The sequence below is a fragment of the Bos mutus genome, chromosome 19, assembly GCF_027580195.1.
Source record: "Bos mutus isolate GX-2022 chromosome 19, NWIPB_WYAK_1.1, whole genome shotgun sequence".
NCBI classification, from domain to species: domain Eukaryota; kingdom Metazoa; phylum Chordata; class Mammalia; order Artiodactyla; family Bovidae; genus Bos; species Bos mutus.
In genome coordinates, this window is record NC_091635.1 from 56,069,132 (window position 1) to 56,077,168 (window position 8,037).

The following is an 8,037-nucleotide window of genomic DNA, read 5'->3' on the forward strand; positions in this document are numbered from 1 at the left end:
ATTGCCTGGTTTGATCTCCTTGCTGTCCAAGGGACTTTCAGGAGTCTTCTCCAGCACCACAGTTTCAAGGCATCAATATTTTGGCATTCTGTCATCTTTACAGTCCAGCTCTCGCAACTGTAAGTGACCACTGGGAACACCATACTCTTGACTATACAGACCAGTGTCAGCAGAATAAGTCTTTGGTTTTCAACACACCGTCTCAGTTCAGTTCAGTAGCTCAGTCGTGTCCGACTCTTTGCAACTCCATGAACCACAGCACGCCAGGCCTCCTGTCCATCACCAACTCCCAGAGTTTACTCAAGTCAAAGGCTTTGGCATAGTCAATAAAGCAGAAATTGATGTTTCTCTGGAACTCTCTTGCTTTTTCAGTGACCCAGCGGATGTTGGCAACTTGATCTCTGGTTCCTCTGCCTTTTCTAAAACCAGCTTGAACAGCTTGAACATCTGGAAGTTCACAGTTCACATATTGCTGAAGCCTGGCTTGGAGAATTTTGAGCATTACTTTACTAGCGTGTGAAATGAATGCAATTGTGCAGTAGTTTGAACATTCTTTGGCACTGCCTTTGTTTGGGATTGGAATGAAAACTGACCTTTTTCAGTCCTGTGGCCACTGCTGAGTTTTCCATATTTGCTGACATATTAAGTGCAGCACTTTCACAGCATCATCTTTTAAAATTTGACATAGCTCCACTGGAATTCCATCATCTCCACTAGCTTTGTTCGTAGTGATGCTTCCTAAGTCCCACCTGACTTCACATTCCAGGATGTCCGGCTCTAGGTGAGTGTGATTGATCACACTTTCGTGATTATCTGGGTCATGAAGATCTTTTTTGTACAGTTCTTCTGTGTATTCTTGCCACCTCTTCTTAATATATTCTGCTTCTGTTAGGTCCATACCATTTCTGTCCTTTATTGAGCCCATCTTTGCATGAAATTTTCCCTTGGTATGTCTGATTTTCTTGAAGAGATCCCTAGTCTTTCCCATTCTATTCTTTTCCTCTATTTCTTTGCATTGATCAGTGAAGAAGGCTTTCTTATCTCTCCTTGCTATTCTTTGGAACTCTGCATTCAGATGGGTACATCTTTCCATTTCTCCTTTGCCTTTTGCTTCTCTTCTTTTCTCAGCTATTCGTAAGGCCCCCTCAGACAGCCATTTTGCTTTCCAGTGGAAAACCATTTCTAGTGGACAACCACTAGACCATTCAGGAATGACCTAAATCAAATCCCTTATGACTGTACAGTGGAAGTGAGAAATAGATTTAAGGGCCTAGATCTGATAGACAGAGTGCCTGATGAACTATGGGTGGAGGTTCGTGACATTGTACAGGAGACAGGGAGCAAGACCATCCCCAAGAAAAAGAAATGCAAAAAAAAAAAAAAAAAACACTGTCTAGGTTTGTCATAGCTTTCCTGCCAAGAAGCTTCTGATTTGATGGCTGCAGTCACCATTTGCAATGATCTTAGAGTTCAAGAAGAGGAAGTCTGTCACTACTTCCACTTTTTCCCCTTCTATTTGCCGTAAAGTAATGGGCCCAGATGCCATGATCTTCAGTTTAGTTCAATCACTCAGTCATATCCGACTCTTTGCAACCCCACAGAATGCAGCATGCCAGGCTTCCCTGTCCATCACCAACTCCCAGAGCTTGCTCAAACTCATGTCCATCACATTGGTGATGCCATTCAAACCATCTCATCCTCTGTCATCCACTTCTCCTCCTGCCTTCAATCTTTCCCAGCATCAGGGTCTTTTCCAATGAGTCAGTTCATCACATCAGATGGCCAAAGTATTGGAGTTTCAGCTTCAGCATCAGTACTTGCAATGAATATTCAGGACTGATTTCCTATAGGACTGACTGGTTGGATCTCCTTGCCATCCAAGGGACTCTCAAATGTCTTATTCAACACCACAGTTCAAAAGCATTAATTCTTTGGTGCTCAGCTTTCCTTATAGTTGAATTCTCACATCCATATCCATACGTGACTACTGGAAAAACCATAGCTTTGACTATGTGGACCTTTGTTGGCAAAGTAATGTCTCTGCTTTTTAATATGCTGTCTAAGTTGGTCATAGCTTTTCTTCCAAGGAGCAAGAATCTTTTAATTTCATGGCTGCAGTCACCATCTGCAGTGATTTGGAACCCCAAAAATAAATTCTGTCACTGTTTCCATTGTTTCCCCATCTATTTGCCATGAAGTGATGGGACCAGATATCATGATCTTAGTTTTCTAAATGTTGAGTTTTAAGCCTACTTTTTCACTCTACTCTTTCACACTCATCAAGGGACTCTTTAGTTCCTCTTCAGTTTTTGCCATAAGTGTGGTGTCATCTGTAAATGTGAGGTTATTGATATTTCTCCTAGCAATCTTGATTCCAGCTTGTGTTTCTTCCAGCCCAGCATTTCTCATGATATACTCTGCATATAAGATACTCTGTATCTCATGATACACTCTGCATATCTGTTAAATAAGCAGGGTGACAATGTACAGCCTTGACATACTCCTCTCCCGATTTGGAGCCAGTCTGCTGTTCCATGTCCAGTTCTAACTGTTGCTTCTTGAACTGCACACAGATTTCTCAGGAGGCAGGTAGGTGGTCTGGTATTCCCATCTCTTTTCCACAATTTACTGTGATCCACACAGTCAAAGGCTTTGGCATAGTCAATAAAGCAGAAGTAGACGTGGGGTTTTTTGGGGGGGAACTCTCTTGCTTTTTTGATGATCCAGAGGAGGTTTGCAATTGTTCTCTGGTTCCTCTGCTGATGCTGCTGCTGCTGCTGCTGCTGCTAAGTCACTTCAGTCGTGTCCGACTCTGTGCAACCCCAGAGATGGCAGCCCACCAGGCTCCCCCATCCCTAGGATTCTTCAGGCAAGAACACTGGAGTGGGTTGCCATTTCCTTCTCCAATCCAGCCTGAACATCCGGAAGTTCACAGTTCACATACTGTTGAAGCCTGGTTGGAGAATTTTGAGCATTACTCTGCTAGCGTGTGAGACGAGTGCAATTGTGTGGTAGTTTGAGCATCCTTTGGCATTGCCTTTCTTTGGGATTGGAATGAAAACTGACTTTTCCAGTCCTGTAGCCACTGCTCAGTTTTCCAAATTTGCTATCATAGTGAGCGCAGCACTTTCACAACATCATCTTTTAGGATTTGAAATAGGTCAACTAGAATTCCATCACCTCCACTAGCTTTGTTAGTAGTGGTGCTTCCTAAGGCCCACTTGACTTCACATTCCAGGATGTCTGGCTCTAGGTGAGTGATCACACCATCGTGGTTATCTGGGTCATGAAGATCTTTTTTGTATAGCTCTTCTGTGTATTCTTGACACCTCTTCTTAATATCTTCTGCTTCTTTTAGGTCCATACCATTTCTGTCCTTTATTGTGCCCATCTTTGCATGAAATATTCCCTTGGTATCTGTAACTTTCTTGAAGAGATCTCTAGTCTTTTGCATTCTATTATTTTCCTCTATTTCTTTGCATTGATCAGTGAAGAAGGCTTTCTTATCTCTTCTTGCTATTCTTTGGAACTCTGCATTCAAATGGGTATATCTTTCCTTTTCTCCTTTGCTTTTCACTTCCATGATATTAGTTGTTTTTTTTTTTTAATATTTAGTTTTAAGCCTGACTCTTTAACTCTCCTCCTTCACCTTCAAGAAGTTCTTTAGTTCCTTCCTCGCTTTCTGCTGCTGGAGTGGTATCATCCGCATATCTGAGGTTGTTGATATTTCTCCCTCCTATCTTGTTTCCAGCTTGTAACTCACCCAGCCTGGCATTTCTCATGATGTGCTCAACATACAGGTTAAACAAACAGGGTGAAAGCAGACAGCGCTAACATACTCCTTTCTCAATGTTGAACCAATCTGTTGTTCCACACAGGGTTCTAAGTATTGCTTCTTGATCCACATACAGATTTCAGGAGACAAGTAAGATGGTCTGGTATTCTCATCTCTCTGAAATGTTTCCACAGTTTTTTATGGTCCCCACAAAGACTTTAGTGTAGTTGATGAAACAGAAGTAGATGTTTTTCTGGAATTTCCTTGCTTTCTCTATAATCCAGTGAATGTTGGCAATTTGATCTCTGGTTCCTCTCCCTTTTCTAAACCCAGCTTAGACATCTGGAAGTTCTTGGTTCACATAACACTGAAGCCTAGCATGAAAGATTTTAAGCATGACCTTACTAGCATGGGAGGTGAGTGCCACTGTCCAGTAGTTAGCACATTCTTTAGTACTACCCTTCTTGGGAATTTTTCTTATTTAGGATGAAGACTTTAGCATAGTTCTACTCATTTATTTCTTCCCTGATTTTTGTTCACATTGTCTGAGATCTTGCTGCTGCTGCTGCTAAGTCGCTTCAGTCGTGTCCGACTCTGTGCGACCCCACAGATGGCAGCCCACCAGGCTCCCCTGTCCCAGGGATTCTCCAGGCAAGAGCACTGGAGTGGGTTGCCATTTCCTTCTCCAATGCATGAAAGTGAAAAGTGAAAGTGAAGTCACTCAGTCATGTCTGACTCCTAGCAACCCCATGGACTGCAGCCTACCAGGCTCCTCCATCCATGGGATTTTCCAGGCAAGAGTACTGGAGTGGGGTGCCATTGCCTTCTCCGTCTGAGATCTTAGCTCAAGAGAATTTTTATGAAGTGAAAATTATAGAGTAAGAGGTGGATGGAGGGCACAGGACATGTGTGTGGTTGTGTTTTGCCAGCCCTAAAGGGAAACTGAGCACTGAGGGGACCAGGGACTGAGCATTTCAGATGTGCCCGGTAAACCTGCTGCACCAGCATGCTGGCTGCAAGACTTGTGTGTCTGTGGACACCACCTTCCAGGACTTTCCACCCAGCTTTCACCTTCCCTATGGTGAAGAATCCCATCGATGGAAGATAACATGAAAAAGAATATATATGCATATATATTAAAAAACTAAATCACTTTGCAAAAGTCTTACATGACTTAGTGACTAAGCAACAACAACAACACGTGAAACTAATACAGCATTGTAGATCAACTATGCTTCAATAAAATAAATTTAAAAAAAAAAAGAAAGTGTGAAAAAGTGTTTACAGTATGCTACCCTCTGAGTAAAGAATTAGGGAAGATAATTATATATTTGAATTTGCCAATACCTGCAATAAGAAACACTGGAAGTATATGCAAAAAAAAAAAAATATATATATATATATATATATATATATATATATATGGTAGGGAATAGACTAAACAAGCACAGAAGTAAAGTGACTTCACAAAGTACACTTTTAAATATAGCTTTTTTAAAAGTGTGAATCATGGACTTATTTTTGTTGTTGAAGTATAGCTGGTTTACAGTATACAGCAAGGTGATTCGGTTATACATATGTATATATATGTGGATATATGTATGTATTCTTGTTCAGATTCTTTTCCACTGTGGGTTGTGGGATATTGAGTATAGTTCTCTGTGCAATAGAGTAGGTCCTTGTTGTTTATACAAAATTATTCTTTTATGTAAAGAATTGGAAGCAACATGTAAACAATTGGAAACAATTCTTAAAAAAAAAAAAAAGAATTCCATGACGAAGAATCAGTAGCTCATAACACCCAGCAGGGAATATGCCACAAAGACAAGAATTGGAATCCAGCATGGGAAAACTGGCCAAGAACTCACGGTGGCAGCTTTGGAACCATCGTTGGAAAAAACATTTTAAATAGATCCGATGGGAAGATATTGGTCTATGAGCTTTGTGTTACTATGGGCTGAGAATGTCTAATGGGATTGGGGCGATTGAAATGGCTGTAATTTAGCCTCAGTAATGGCAACCCACTCCAGTACTCTTGCCTGGAAAATCCCATGGACAGAAGAGCCTGGTAGGCTGCAGTCCATGGGGTCGCACAGAGTCGGACACGACTGAAGCGACGCAGCAAGAGCAATGTACAAGGATGGGCTTCCTTGGTGGCTCAGAGGTTAAAGTGTCTGCCTGCAATGCAGGAGACCCAGATTCAATCCCTGGGTTGGGAAGATCCCCTGGAGAAGGCAATGGCAATCCACTCCAGTATTCTTGCCTGGAGAATCCCATGGACATAGGAGCCTGGTAGGCTACAGTCTTCGGGGTCGCAAAGAGTCGGACACGACTGAGCAACTTCACTTTTACTTTCATGTAAAGGATAGAATTCGTTCCACCTATACATACTTCGCAGAAGTATTGGTTTCACAGCTCGTCTTTTCTGGAAGTGAGCAGAACTGCTCTCATGAACTTCATGATAAGAGGCTCGTGTAACAATGGGTGCAGTTTCAATGGCACCTGCTGTCAGCGATGATTGAAGCTGAAGTGTTGGTATTGTTGATATCATATGACTAAAGTCCAGGCCCCAAGCATCTTGCGCGGTTACCGTATCCTGGTGTGATGTGTGCAGTGGTGGCTCCTCTGACTGTATTAAGGGGGCCTCTTCTCAGAGCTGAGTGGTACACAGTTGGCATTGTGGGAGGCCTCTTCCCTGTGACCATAGGTGTGTGTGCCCAGTGAGAAGTTTCTGAAAATGGGAGCCCAGGGAGTGGGCCTGGGTCTGGTCTGTGTCCTCACTGGGATCTATGTTTTTTGACCTCCCACTGTGGCTGGTGCCACTCCGTACTCAGTGGCAACTGATGGTGGATTAGTTCTCTGCAGCATGTCTCTTCTGTATGACAAACAGAAAGTAATCAAGCATGCAGAAGTCACACAGGTGTATGGAGCTCTAAAATATGATCCCATCAGTCTGATGCTGGGAATCTACCTGAATCCAGTAAACATTTATGCGTGTTGCCAGTATTCTAACAACTGGAGGCAGTAGAAAGAAGTGAAGTGACCAGCTTCTTACTTCTTAATACATCAAATATCTGGCTTGTGCAAGCAGCTTTTGTTGAAGTTTAGAAGATAAGAATTTGAGACTTCCCTGGTAGTCCAGTGGCTAAGAATCCTCCTGCTAATGCAGAGGACACAGGTTTGACCCCTAGTCTGGGGATATTCCACATGCCATGGGGCGATGAAGCCCCGTGTGACGCAACTGCCAAGTCTGCTCTCCAGAGCCTGCAGACTGCAGCCTGCAAGGCCGCGAGCTGCAGCTACTGAAGCCCATGCCCCTAGAGCCTGTGCTCTGCAACAAGAGAAGCCACACAACGAGAGACCTACACTCAGCCACGAAGATTCAGCACAGCCAAAAATAAATAAATAAATAATAATTGTTTAAAAAGAAAGCGAGTGCTACCAGTTATAGGGAACAGGATAGTCTCAAAGTATCTAGAGAAAAAAAGAAGGTAAGAACTCATTGCCATATGTAAAACAGATAATCAGTGTAAGTCCATTGCATGAAGCAAGGACCCATAGGCTTAGGGAGAGGGTAGGGAGGGAGGCAGGAGGGGGGTTCAGGATGGAGGGGACACATCCATACCTATGGCAAAAAAAAAAAAAAAAAAATCACAATATTGTAAAGTAATAATCCTCTGATTAAAATTAAAAAAAAAAAAAAAAAAGAACTTGTGAGCACTTTTCAAGTGTGCCAGTAATATAATGCTTCAGGCCTGCTTTTTCTTCTAGAGAATAAATTCCATAGTTCTCTGCCAAATAGCACACACACATTTTCAATTCTCATGTTGAGTAACTCGAAAATGTTCTTTGAAGTGGTCAAACAGGAGATGGCAAGAGTGAACATCAACATTTTAGGAATTGGTGAACTAAAATGGACTGGAATGGGAGAATATAATTCAGATGACTATTATATCTACTACTGTGGGCAAGAATCCCTTAAAAGAAATGGAGTAGCCCTCATAGTCAGCAAAAGCAAAATGCAGTACTTGGGTGCAGTCATAAAAATGACAGAAATGATCTCTGTTCGTTTCCAAGGCAAACCATTCAATATCACAGTAATCCAAGTCTATGCCCCAGTCACTAATGCCGAAGAAGCTGAATTTGAACAGTTCTATGAAGACCTACAAGACCTTCTAAAACTAACACACACACACACACAAAAAATGTCCTTTTCATCATAGGGGACTGGAATGCAAAAGCAGGAAGTCAAAAGATACCTG

At 42.3% G+C, this 8,037-nt stretch overlaps 1 pseudogene; it reads left to right on the top strand.

The window, feature by feature from the left end:
- The first annotated feature begins 4,781 nt into the window (after window positions 1-4,781).
- Window positions 4,782-6,813, top strand: LOC102284737 (growth hormone-inducible transmembrane protein-like; annotated as a pseudogene).
- Window positions 6,814-8,037: the final 1,224 nt, after the last annotated feature.